Source organism: Aegilops tauschii, chromosome 1 (assembly GCF_002575655.3).
Source record: "Aegilops tauschii subsp. strangulata cultivar AL8/78 chromosome 1, Aet v6.0, whole genome shotgun sequence".
NCBI classification, from domain to species: Eukaryota; Viridiplantae; Streptophyta; class Magnoliopsida; order Poales; family Poaceae; genus Aegilops; species Aegilops tauschii.
Window position 1 is genome coordinate 166,177,568 of NC_053035.3, and position 13,493 is coordinate 166,191,060.

The window sequence follows — 13,493 nt, forward strand, 5'->3', positions numbered from 1 at the left end:
TGTCGGAGAGAACGACACGGGCAGAGGATCGGGACCCGCCGGCAGCTGTGGGTTTCCTCCGTCGCCGGCGATGGCCGCGTGAACGATGCACCTAGTCCTCTACACACACCGGCCGAAGGGATCCGGCCAGATCTATGACCAGCGGTGAGCAGAGAGAAAATGTCGCTACCGCTGTCTTGTTTAGATCTGGAGAGGATGAGAGAATGAAGAGAGCAACCCTAGTAAAGCAAGCGCTCATGCCCCTGCATACATATATAGTGGAGTGATTATTTTTTTCTCCACAACAAACGTTTCAATTTGTGTACATGGCATTAAAGAAAAGAAACTCTCTATTTAATGTGACTAACTGTTCGACTCCTATTTACTAGTAGTAGTATTGTTCACTTGTGCTCCCCGGCCCTCCATTCATTGAACAACCCCACGGGTGAGTAAACATATAGTACTAGTATTTATATAGAACGAACAAGCTCAAACTATTTTAGCGTAGTTAAAAGTTGAGGGCGGGGATTTTCCCAGGCAGTACGCACGGCAGTTTTCATGCAGGCAGTTTGACAGAGAGGCGAGGAGGGTGAGGGAGTAGCGGATTCAACTTACTACTGGAAAGGTAGGGCTGTGCGATTTGATGGCGCGTTACTGCTGGAAAGACGGGGTCTTGTGATATGACTACTCACTATAGTCATGAATTACTGGCTCTAAGACCGGGGTGATGCCCCCCTTCCGTTCCCCACTCTAATCTGGTGCATGACACGTCGACCCGGATGCTGGCTCTCCCACATGTCGGCGAAGTACGTAAGAAGGAGCAAAGAATCATGTGGTATATATAGTGTATATACTAGTACTACTACTCACTTCGGAGGAGTGCGAACCACGGCAGCCCAGTGAGCCAGCAGGCGATAGGCCATAGAAAACAATGTGGTGATATGGCCATAAAAAACAATGTGCTAAAATCCAGTCTGTAGCATGTACATTACTACTCCTCTTTGTTTGGATCCCTGAGTTAGAGCTAGTTTGGGCTAGTTTGGGTTGAAATAGCCTCAAAGTATCCAAACATGAAGGGTTAGTTTGAGCTAGTTTGCTCTAACCCAGCTAAAAAAACTAGCCCGATGGAGAGCTTCTAATTGGGTTAGTTCTCCTGGGGCCCACTAAAAGAGAACAAAAAAATATCCCCTGCCCGCACTAGATCGATCCCTCCCTCCTGACCCCCCCTCACACGACTCATCTCTCTTCCCCATCGCGCCGCCCGCCCAAGCGCCGCTCCGCCGCTCGCCCTCTCCCTCCGGCCTCCGACGCCCTCACTCGGCCGCCATCTCCCTCCGCCCTCCGAAGCTCGCCCCGCTCCCCCTTCACCGGTCGTTTCTCTCCCTCTGTTGTGTGCGGCGGCGGCGCATCTACCAGGGAGGTCGCGAGAGGGGTGAGTTCGTTCGTTCCTTCTCTGTCTCAGAGCCATATCATTGATCTTGCTCGCTGTAGCGCTGATTCTGATTTGGAAAAGTAGATCCTTATTAAACTTGGTATATATTTGTGGTGCACGCATGGAATTGTTTGATGCTGCTTGAGGAGGTAATAAATCTTTCTAGAGGCCCAAAGATTTAGTTCACCATTCTAGGTATTTCAGTTTCAGGTTTGCATTATTTCTTTAGGCCCAAAGATTTAGTTCACCTTTCTAGGTATTTCAGTTTCAGGCTTGCATTATTTCTAGAGGCCCAAAGATTCGGTTCGCAGTCGTCGGCAAGCGGCCCTGCTACCCATGCCGGTCTCAACCAGAACTCGCAAGCACCGGCGTCGAAGGGGTTCCCGGGGCTTGGGCTCTACGGAGCCTTCCTCCATAGTGACGATGATGAGCTCCTCCCTGGGCGTGTCAGGGGCTCCAGGCTCCCTCTCTATCGTGAATGCCTTCCATGATGAGTTAGCTCATGCTTTGTTTCATGGAGTGTAATTTTTTTGTGAAGCTTGATTGACGACTTGTATGTTTAAGTGGGATATCTCATTTGTATGGACAAAATAAAATTTATCATGTTTGTTTTGCATCCTTGATTTGTAAAGATGGTTCGTTTATGTCAATTGTGAGCGGGAGGAGGCCACAAAAGAGCCGGGCACACCAAATCCGGCAGGAAATAGGGTCCAAAGTAGTCAAATGATTGAGAAAGAGCATTTATTGTCAATCTAACCCTACCGTCCAAACACCTCTTTGGTTAGAGATAGTTCAGGGTTAGTTCAGGGTTAGAATCTAACTCTAACCTGTAACTGAGTTAGAGTTCCTTCTCATCTCGGTTCATCGCCATCATACTTTCCCCATTCATGTGTTTTCAGCATCCTGTGAATTAAAGAGGCCCTTAGACTGTTTTAGGTCTGGTCGTTTTTTATAAATGTGTTATGTCCAAAATTTAATGAACGTGCTCCGGTTTCTATGAAAATAATCTGGTTTCATGTAGTAATTCATTTATTTATTTATTCTTCCGCGGGGGGTTTGCATGTAATTCATGAGGTCTGAAATGTAAAGTACCCCGGCATGGTTGCATATGCTCCAAGTCGTGCATGCACTACCACCCGGATGCGCTATGTCCCACATGTCGGCGAAAGGGAGCACGTGGAAATAGCCTAGGAGTACATATAGGAGGATAAATGCATGAAAAATATGTACTATGAAGCATAGCTGCGGTTCGAAAAGGAGACGTAAAGTGATGACAGGTATAGGTCGCACGCACCCAACTAGTGGTACTAGACGTACGACTACTTTTTCCCTCGAAAAAAAGAGGTACGAGTACTCAGTACTCCTATTCTATCAACACGAGTCCCATCTGACAACAACGTCCGTGCTACAGCTAGCTCTTCTCCCTCATTTCTCTCTTCTAATTCTAAACTCAGTCGACGTGCGGTGGGTGGGGTGGGGATTTGCTGATGGTCGGTTTGCTCAACTACGGCCCCACCTCATAGTGAAAATGTTACGACTGGAATAAAAATGCCATACACTAATAAAACATTAAGGCCACGAGGTGATGCATTGCCGGTTACAGGAGGCAAGAAGAAAGATGCATCCATCGACGACGTCCACCTCCTCGACTCAGGGCGCCGGTCCACCGAACGACACCTAAGTAGCAGCGGCTTTCATGGCCAGGTCGACGTGCTTCTGAACAATGGCGTCCAAAGATTCCAGCCGCTGCAAGAAGGCCAACGTCTTTCTGTCCTCGCTGGCCTTGTAGTGGCCTATGTAGACGATTTCCTCGTAGACGTGGATGTGCAGGTCGACGGTTTCTTGATTGGCGAGGCGATGCGCGACGAGCGCGGCCTGGAGGTGCACATTCTTCGTCGTGACCTCCGGCACCTGCAGGGCCACTAGGGCTTGAAAGAGTTCGTCACCATGGAGGCCGATCAGGGTGGCAGGCAATGAGGAGCCTGGGCGCGCGGGCTGGAGCAGTATGGCAAGGTCATCTGCGCGCTTCTTGACGTCGGTGAACTTGCGGATGGAGTGGACCATCATGTCGTCCATGCGAGAGGCGAAGCCGGCGTCGGCGAGGGCTACGACGCCGGCGGTCGCCAGCACCTTTTGGAAACGCTGCATGGTGTGGGGCCGCAGGCCGGCGTCTTGGATTATCTGGCACAGCCGACTGCCGCTCACGTCCATCGCCTCCATAGGTGCTTATGGCTTCTGGTCACTTGGTCTTGGATGGGAGTGAGCAGTGCTGCGCAGAGACTAGGAGTAGATGGATTGGAGTGGTGGGGCGCCTTTATATGAGAGTCCAAACTTTGTTGCATTCACATCGTGCTAGCTCTATTCTGCTTCTCCAATTAATTCCCTCTGCATGCTAATTGGCATCATTGACCGTTCAACATCTCGGGGACCGCTACCCTCTCCCTCCTTGGCATTCAAGCCGTATCAATGTAAATGCAGGTCAAGAAGAGACTAGTCATTTACTACATTGTGCACCGCGACAGTGTGGGGGTGCGACGCGAACGACGCGGGCATGATGTACTTGTTCCACTTTCTCGTTTTGAACTCGTGACTTGTAACGCTCAGTTTTGAATATGTAAGTTTGGTTGTCGCGCCAATATATACAGCACTCCCTCCATGTAGGTGGGGTCGCTGAAGTCAAAATTAGACACAAAACACGATGATGACGGACCAGTCTACCTCCGACATGGTTAATTGCTCCCCATTGTAATTTGCGCCAAATTTTGACCATAAATTTGACTAACAAAAGGTTCATGCATGTCACCAAAATATTATATCATTGAAAACTATGTTCAAATACAAATCAAATGATATAATTTGTGTTGACATGCACTAACATTTTGTCAGTTAAATCTTAGGTCAAAATTTAGCCTAAATTACAAAAGGGACTAATAAACCAGGACCTAGGTAGTACACCAGGTCGAAGACAGTGATACTACATATAATTAACACCAAATAAGAGCAAGGGATCACACATGTCATTTACAACTAGAATAAAATGCCATACACTAATAAAAAATTAAGGCCACAAGGCGATGCAGTGCTGGTTACAGGAGGCAAGAAGAAAGATGCATCCATCGACGACGTCCACCCCCTCGACTCAGGGCGCCAACCCACCGAACGGCGGCTAAGTAGCAACGGCTTTTGTGGCTAGGTCGACGTGCTTCTGAACAATGGCGTCCAAAGATTCCAGCCGCTGGAAGAAGGCCAACGTCTTTCTGTCCTCGCTGGCCTTGTAGTGGCCTATGTAGATGATTTCCTCATAGACGTGGATGTGCAGGTTGACGGTTTCTTGCATGGTGAGGCACTGCACGGTGAGCACGGCCTCGAGGTCCACATTCTTCATCGCGAGCTCCGGCAGCTGCAGGGCCACCGGTGCTTCAAAGAGTTCGTCACCTTGGAGGCCGATGAGGGTGGCAGGCAACGAGGAGCCTGGGCGCGCGAGCTAGAGCAATACGGCAAGGTCGTCTGCGCGCTTCTTGATGGTGGTGAAATTTCGGATGGAGTTGACCATTATCTGGCACATGCGAGGAGCCTGGGCGCGAGAGCTAGTACGGCAAGGTCGTCCGTGCGCTTCTTGATGGTGGTGAACTTTCGGATGGAGTTGACCATCATCTGGCACATGCGAGAGGCGACGCCGGCGTCGATGAGGGCTATGACACCGACGGTCGCCAGCACCGTCTGGAAACGCCGCGCGGTGCGGGGCCGCAGGCCGACGTCTTGGACGATCCGGCACAGCCAACTGCTGCTCGCGTCCATCGATGCCATGGGTGCTTGTGGCTTCTGGTCACTTGGTCTTTGTCTTAGATTGGAGTGGGCAGTGTCGCGCAGAGACTAGGAGTAGATGGATTGGAGTGGTGGGGAGCATTTATGATAGTCCAAACCGTGTTGCATTCACGTCGTGCTGGCTCCATTCTGTTTCTCCAATTACTTACTCCTACCTCTGCATGCTAATTGAATGCGGAGGCATCATTGACCGTTCAATATTTCGGGAACCGCTACCCTCTGCCTCGTTGGCATTCAAGTCGTATCAACGTAAATGCGTGTTAAAAAGAGACTAGTCAGTAGTTGTATACTCAATATTGTGCACCGCGACCAAGGCGGAGAGGAAAACGAGAGAACTACGTATTTATTTACGGTGTAGATTTACTCATTTTGCTCTGTATGTACTCATTTAGGGTGTTGTCACTTGTTGAAATCTCTAGAAAGGCAAATACTCCCTCCGTTTTTATTTACTCTACATATTAGAGTTGATTGAAGTCAAATTTTCATAAAGTTTGACCAAGTTTATAAAAAATAATATAAACATTTATCATAACAAATATATATGATGTGAAAGTACATTCAATAATAAATATAATTGTATTGATTTGTTATTGCTTATGTTAATATATATTTTTATAAACTTGGTCAAAGTTTATAAAGCTTGACTTTTACCAAAGCAAATACGCGGACTAAATAAAAACAGAGGGAGTAGTCCCTCCTTTCCGGTTTACAGGGCGAGCAAGTACAATAGTGGCTTATAGCCTTCTTACATGGCAATTTTGTCTCATGCAAGAGCCTGACTATATGCGCGCTCCAAGCCTCCACACCACGCCCCACCCCTACACAAAGACTGCCACGCGAGCGTTCGCAACTGCCACGTTTGGGTTGCGCTTGGCTCTTCGCCTCTTTGAGAAGACGAACAATGATGTTACTACTTCTACAGTATCGAATCAATTGCTGCATGTCCGTCCACGGCAATGCGGGAGGGATAGCTTGTTGTAGTAAGCAAAAGCCTGTCCTCGTCTGCGAGCCACCGCGCGCATGGGCGAGGGAGATGGCGTGTAGTAGTAAAATCAAGCTTCTCCTTGTTGTACGAGTTGACGCGGCACATCATAGCACTGACCCCACATGCTTGCCTCTAAAAACTTGGCTAAAAGACCAGTAGTGTACAATATATTTGCTGCAACCTCTAACATTTACCCCACCACAAATTAAAATATATATTCATGTCTTGACCAGATGAGCGTGCAAACTACAATCACCAGGATGACGGGTAGGTCCAGTAGATTATTTTAATCAAAAAATGCTTCGAGACGGCCTCATAGCATGGAGCCGACTCCAACGGTTTTAAGCTTAGAGGCACGGTACACGCTATCGTAGACTATGTCACTATACTACCTCCCCTACACATGAAACTGCCACACGAGCGTCTGGGTTGCGCTTGGTTCTTCGCCTTTTTGACAATGATGGTACTACTGCAGTGGAGTACTACTAGTATGCTTTTGGCCATATGACACCGAAGGAACTGCTGCATGTCCACCGCGTGCAGGAGGGAGAGCGTGTAGCGAAAGCTTCTCCTAGTCCTACGAGCCACCACGCTCATGGGCGAGGGAGAGGGCGTTGTAATCAAACTTCTCCTTGTTGTACGAGTTGACGCAACACATCAAAGCAGTGCACTCAATATACTTGCATGTGTTGATTTAATTCACCTTGAAGTAGTATGAATATGTGACAGTAAAACTTTGTCATGCCCCGGCCCTAAAGCGAGAGATGGTTGTGCACGTCGAGGGCAAGATCATTCCGACGGAACAGGACCCGACGATGGAGCTCTCTATGGTCTCTATAGACCTCACCTTGCTCCACTGCCTCTTGTGCCTCCACCCCTTGAAGCCTCCAGTGTATGAGGTTCGAATACACCTTGTCCGTTCGGCTGATCAAGCAAGGTGCAGGTTTCTTGATTGATGTGATGTTTGATTGATTTGTGTAGTGCAAGGGAGGTCACCTGGCCTCCGCGGACTGCCACGACGAGCGCCCCAGGAACTAGCGGCAGTGCCAGATGTGCGAGCGCAGCGGCGGCTTCGACGTGCGGAACACGGCGATGGACGCTGTCCTCTCCTCGGTGAGGGTGGAGTGCCCGCACGAAGGCTGTGGGCTCTACATCACTTACCACAAGCTTGCCGATCACCAGAGCATGTTTTCGCTCGCATCCTGCAAATGCTCCGTGCTCGTCTGCGGCTACGAAGGCCAGCCGCCAGCACTCTCCCACCACATCAGCACCGTGCATCCCATGCCCGTGCACAGGATCCAGTACGGCAAGGTGCTCCAGCTGCAAGTGCCAATGCGGAGCCACGGCTCTTGCTCTTCGCGGAGGAGGACGGCCGCGTGTTTTTCTTGGTCGGCGGTGTGCTCGACATCGGCGCGCCTATCGCCGTGTCGGTCGTCTGCATCAGAGCAGGGGTGTCCCCACTGCCGCACTACGCAGCCAAGCTGTGGGCGAATGGCCCATCGGGGGAGCCCAAATGCAGGACCGACGTCGTCAAGGTGGAAATCGAGGTGACAAGCAGCAAGGATCCCAGCGACGTCACCGTGCAGGAGCTGACCTTCTTCACAGTTCCGCCAAAGCTGCTGGCGGGGGCTGGGTTGTCGAGGATGGTGTCCCTCCACATTCAGATTGACAAGCTCGCCTCCTAAATGATTCTACAGTGCCTTCTGTTTATCTTAGTAATATGCTAATATAGGGGTTAGCTCGGTCTACTTTAGCTTAAGAGATGATGGGTTTTGGTGACGATGCAGCAATTACTTCGACATCAGATCAGTAGTTAAATAATTTCCAACAGTCGAACAGGTATTTTGTGTCTGTTGGATATAAATATACTTCGGGTAAGAAGTATAAGCAGCTTATATGCTTGTTTCAGGAAGTGTTGCATACTTGTGCGAGTTGACGCGGCACATCAAAGTAGTACTACTACTAGTAGTACTCACCCGACTGCGCACCAGGCAGACGAAGCTCGTGTCATGTTGGTGCCGTGTGCGGTCCGCACATTAACCAAAATCTCGTGCCTCCAGCTTAGCCTCCGTGTTTTAAACTTCTCAATCTCAAGGCCAAGGAGCAAAGGGAACCTATGATAGAGCCAATCGGATGGCTAAGAACACTACAATTCGTAGCTACAGATGTGTGTGTGAGAGAGGACGAGTGCGTGCGTGCACCTCTTCCCTTTGTGTATAACGCACTAAACTCAGAGTACAAGTGTATGTGGGTGGCATCGACCTAGGGAGCTAGTGATGGTGCGTGCGAGAGTCCCGAGAGACTAGTGTGTGCGTGGGAAAGAGGGAGAGAGATGATATGTGTCGATGTAATGCGTGTGAAAAAAAGACTAGTCTATAGCTCGCCAAGAGGCTATTCCTGTCGAACGCCCCAATAACCATAAGATATGTATCCGACGGTGCCAGTTATTGCACGTACACAGCAGTAGGAAAAGAAGTACAATGGAATATTACAAAACTGCTACACCATGGCCGAGAACACGTGCCCACGTTACGCCATCCGGGAATAGTGCCGCACTTCGAAACTAGAACCGTCAATAAATTTTGAGCTTGCGTCTCGTCACATTCCAAATTACTACCACACTATATTTAATTGCAAACATGTTCACACTGATCACAACCTAAACGGTTTCCCACTTAGGAGCGTATTAATACTCGGTTATAAATACTACTATGCCAAGATGACTGCACATTCATCCTCTACTCCTCATCCACAAAAACAAACAAGTCATTCAGCATCGTTCCCTTGCGTCTGCCATGGCCAGCGTGAGTTCTGGGTCGAATGATTACCACCAGGGAGAGGCAAGCATGGAAGTGGAAGCACGAGAGATGTCCTGCCTCACCGTGAAAGCAGCCAACATGTCCTGCCATGCGGAAGTAGCAGCACAGAGGTCCCGCCGCGTCGCCGAAGCAGCACAGAGGTCCCGCCGCGCCATCGATGCAGCAGACTGGTCCGGCCGCACTGCGGAAGCAGCAGAGATGTCCCACCGCACTGCGAATGCAGCAGAGATGTCCTCCTGCGCCACGGCGGCCTGGGAAAATGTCTCGCGGGCAGGCGATGACTCTTACAGGCGCATGCATGCGATCGTCCATAGCCAGATGGATCAGATCTCCGGCTGGGCGAGGTTGCAGGACGACATGAAAACCTCATTTGAACAGGCTACCGGCATCATCCAGCAACTAGGGGAGGGAAATGCGAAGCTCTGGGCCGAGTGCGACCTACTGAGGGTGAAGATCGCCGGAATGGAGGAGACTGCTGCCTTGTTGAAGAGGACGGGCGTCATCATCAAGAAACTTATGGAAGAGAATGCCATGCTCCACATCAAGCACAAAAGGTTGGTGGTGGAATCCGTGGATGCTGCCAAGCAGTGTATTAAGGACATGAAACTAATGAAAGAGATCATCGCCGCTCGCTGTGAGAACTAGTCTCCATGACCTGCAGCGCATCAAGAAAGTAGAGATCAGTGAGCCAGATCGTTGCATGCGTCTTCCTTCTTCATTTTCCCTTGTGTTTCGGGCGTAGCCGCATGTGGCTTTTTTAATTATCTTCCTAAATATGTAAGACAATTATTATCCACTGTCGTCGTCCTTATATATTCATCAGTCTTGCTATAAGTCGCAGTAGATGCTATATAGGTCCGTCGGATCTTACATCAAGATCCGTGCAAAATTTTCTTTCCAGATTTTCTTTTTTCTCTCTTAAATCTTAGTCGAGTGAGACATGGCCACGCCATTAAACAGGGGCTCGGGAGCCATTAATGGAGACCTTGGGAGATAGGTGGGCGACAGATAGAGGTCAAAGGGCTCTCCTCCCGATAAGCACGCGCAGGGGTCTGATCGCACGCCTCCCATACTCAAATAGCTACCATGCACAGCACCTCGTAGCTAATAAAAAAAGGGGACGCGTGGCGGCACGTAAATGGTAAGTAGAACGCCCACGGTTTCAATAATACTTGTGTTTCCCATTGTAACGTGGTAGCACTTGTTCCAAAATGACTTTGTTGATTGTTAATGTGTGCGCCTTCGCAAATCAGATAGCAAAATTACCACAGCATATTGGTGCCATGTCATGATACCAAGCCAAGTTTCATGATTTTCATGCGTGTTTTGGATTTACAGGAATTAAAAACCAAGTTTCTCAATGTTTCCGGCCGAGCCACGACGCCCAGATGTTTGAATTTCATTCTCATTTCTTGCATGGGACCTAGAAATTTGCACAAGGACACACATGTGATTTTTCAACCAACTTTGGTGCACTGGAGCATGTGCTTGTAGTTCAAATTTGAATTATGCACATTAAATAACCAGAAACTCAATTAATGTATAAAAAAGGCCAAACGAACCCGGAATAATTCCAAAATTTAACAGGACACTCATATAGTTCTATGTTGCCTCTGTAAAGAAAATCAGGGGGGCAGCGTATATCTTTTCGCACACAAAGGTGACAGGTTCCCTCTCAGAACCACGAGCCTTCTTGAGAGAAGCTCCGGTTTGCAAGAAGCTTATACCAAAACTTGTTCCAATTCGGCCAAGATTTTACCACAACATGTTAGTGCCATGACATGACACCATGCCAAGTTTCATGATTTCCACGCGAGTTTTGGATTTACAGGAATTTTAAAACCAAGTTTCTCAATGTTCTGGGCCGAGTCAGGACGCCAAGATGTTTGAATTTCATTCCCATTTCTTGATGGGACCTAGAAATTCACCCGAGGACACACATGTTATTTTTCAACCAACTTTGGTGCACTGGAGCATGTGCTTGTAGTTCAAAATTGAATTATGCACATTAAATGACTAGAAACTCAATTAATGTATAAAAAAGGCCAAACAAACCCGGACTAATCCCAAAATTTAACACGACACTCATATAGTTCTATGTTGGCTCTGTAAACAAAATAAAGGGGGGCAGGGTATATCATTTCGCACACAAAGGTGACACGTTCCCTCTCAGAACCACGAGCCTTCTTGAGAGAAGCTTCGGTTTGCAAGAAGCTTATACTAAAACTTGTTCCAACTCGGCCAAATTTTTTACCACAGCATGTTAGTGCCATGACATGATACCATGCCAAGTTTCATGATTTCCAGGCGAGTTTTGGATATATAGGAATTTAAAAACCAAGTTTCTCAATGTTCTCGGTCGAGTCACGACGACCAGATGTTTGAATTTCATTTTCATTTCTTGCATGGGACCTAGAAATTCACCCAAGGACACACATGTGATTTTTCAACCAACTTTGGTGCACCAGAGCATGTGCTTGCGGTTCAAATTTGAATGATGCACATTAAATGTCCAGAAACTCAATTAATGTATAAGACAGGCCAAATGAACTCGGAATAATTCCAAAATTTAACAAAATGTAAACTTAATTAATATCTTCTCTATGTGTGGCTTTTAATAAATGTCTATTATATATGTTTTCTACCCTATTCAAATTTAGTAGATATGACAGTTTGATGCTCTCACATAATCTATTATTGACACTATAGGGGATGTTGATTCCTATCAACTACCATATCCTAAAGGTTAAAACAGGTACATAATCATCTTCTTTGTTTTGCACAGTGCACTACCAACCCCTCTACAATGATGCACATTAAACTGTTGATACGAGTTTTATGTAAACTAGTGGCTTAAAGTTGATTTTCATATTGTTTGAAATTGTGTCAATAAAGATTTTTTTAAGAATATTGTTTGCTGATGTTTTTGGATGTGTGTATGAAAGATGCTTTCTTTTCCTCCCATTGCAACGCACGAGCATGTTTTGCTAGTGTACAAAAAAAGCCAAATGAACCTGGAATAATTCCAAAATTAAACAAGGCACTCAAATAGTTCTATGTTGCCTCTGTAAAGAAAATCAGGGGGAGGCAGCGTATATCATTTCACACACAAAGGTGACACGTTCCCTCTCGGAACCACGAGGCTTGTTGAGAGAATCTCCGGTTTGCAAGAAGCTTATACCAAAACTTGTCCCAATTCGGCCAAAAATTATACATATGAAAACAGGGTTTAGATTATCCTGAACATCTCGCTACCTAGACCAATGTACTATGATTTGAATTCAACATAAAAAGGATACAAATATTTGAATTGGAGATCGTATGGTACATGTCGTTCATAGGGAAATATGATTATTGCTATATGCATGTTTTCTGTTATCAAGATAATATTTGAATGATGGTATAGCTTGACCACAATCGTATTCAAATAAGGAAAATTGATTCAAATTTAGTCCATATGGTAGATGACAATATATATGTCCATAGGGTGGAGTAAAATGTTCATATAAGATGGAAGATCAAAATGTAGGACTACATCCATTATAAACCACAAGGTCACCTAACGATATATTCAAATTCAACATAACGTGGATTCAAAAATTGAAATTCGAGATCCTGGCATTTTTAATCATATAAAAATGGACATGACTCTTTCTTGTGGTGGGAATTGATTTGTTTTTTGTTGTTGTTGAGGGAAGTGCAAATTGATTTGGTACTGTACATGGTAATCTTGTTCTCCTGTTTTTTTTTTACATTTTTCTTGTCATATTTTCAATGGCATTTATAGCAATATAGTAAAAGGGGACATGACTCTCTTGTGTCTTGTATGAATTTTTTTGTACACGTTAAGTTTGTTCTGCCGAACATGGAATCCGTGCCTTGTTATACCGAAATTTTCAAGATCGAGTATCTTTTGTCTCTTTTGCTGTGAAACTCCCGCCTCTTCAACCCGCGCCGCGCCTTGTTATCCCGAAATTTCAACGCGTGCGAAAACTCCCTCCTCATCTCAAAACGGTCCTGCAGCCCAGACATGCGAAATCCCCCTTCTACCCCTCAGCCGGAAATCCCGCCTCGACATCGCGTGGTCAAAACCGGTGGGGGTACGTTCGTAACTTACCCTACATTTCGGACAAGCGCGTCCCTAAGCCATGGCTCCCCTACCTTCCCCTTTGTCCCCCATATTCGTACACCGAGGCCGCCAAACTCGCGAAACCCCACGCTCCTCCATCGGCCTCCCGACCGCAGCCCAGCCGAAGACTCTTCCCCGACGATGTCGTCCACTGCAACAGCTCGCCGTCCCTCATCTACCGCACCGGATGAGGATCCGTCGTCGATCTCATCATCCCGCCGGTCAGCCTCCCCGTCCTCCACCCCAAGGAGCTGCCCCGACGTTCGCCTCGTCTATCGCGCCACCTCCATCCCCACAGCATCGTCTTGACCTGCCCCACCGGAA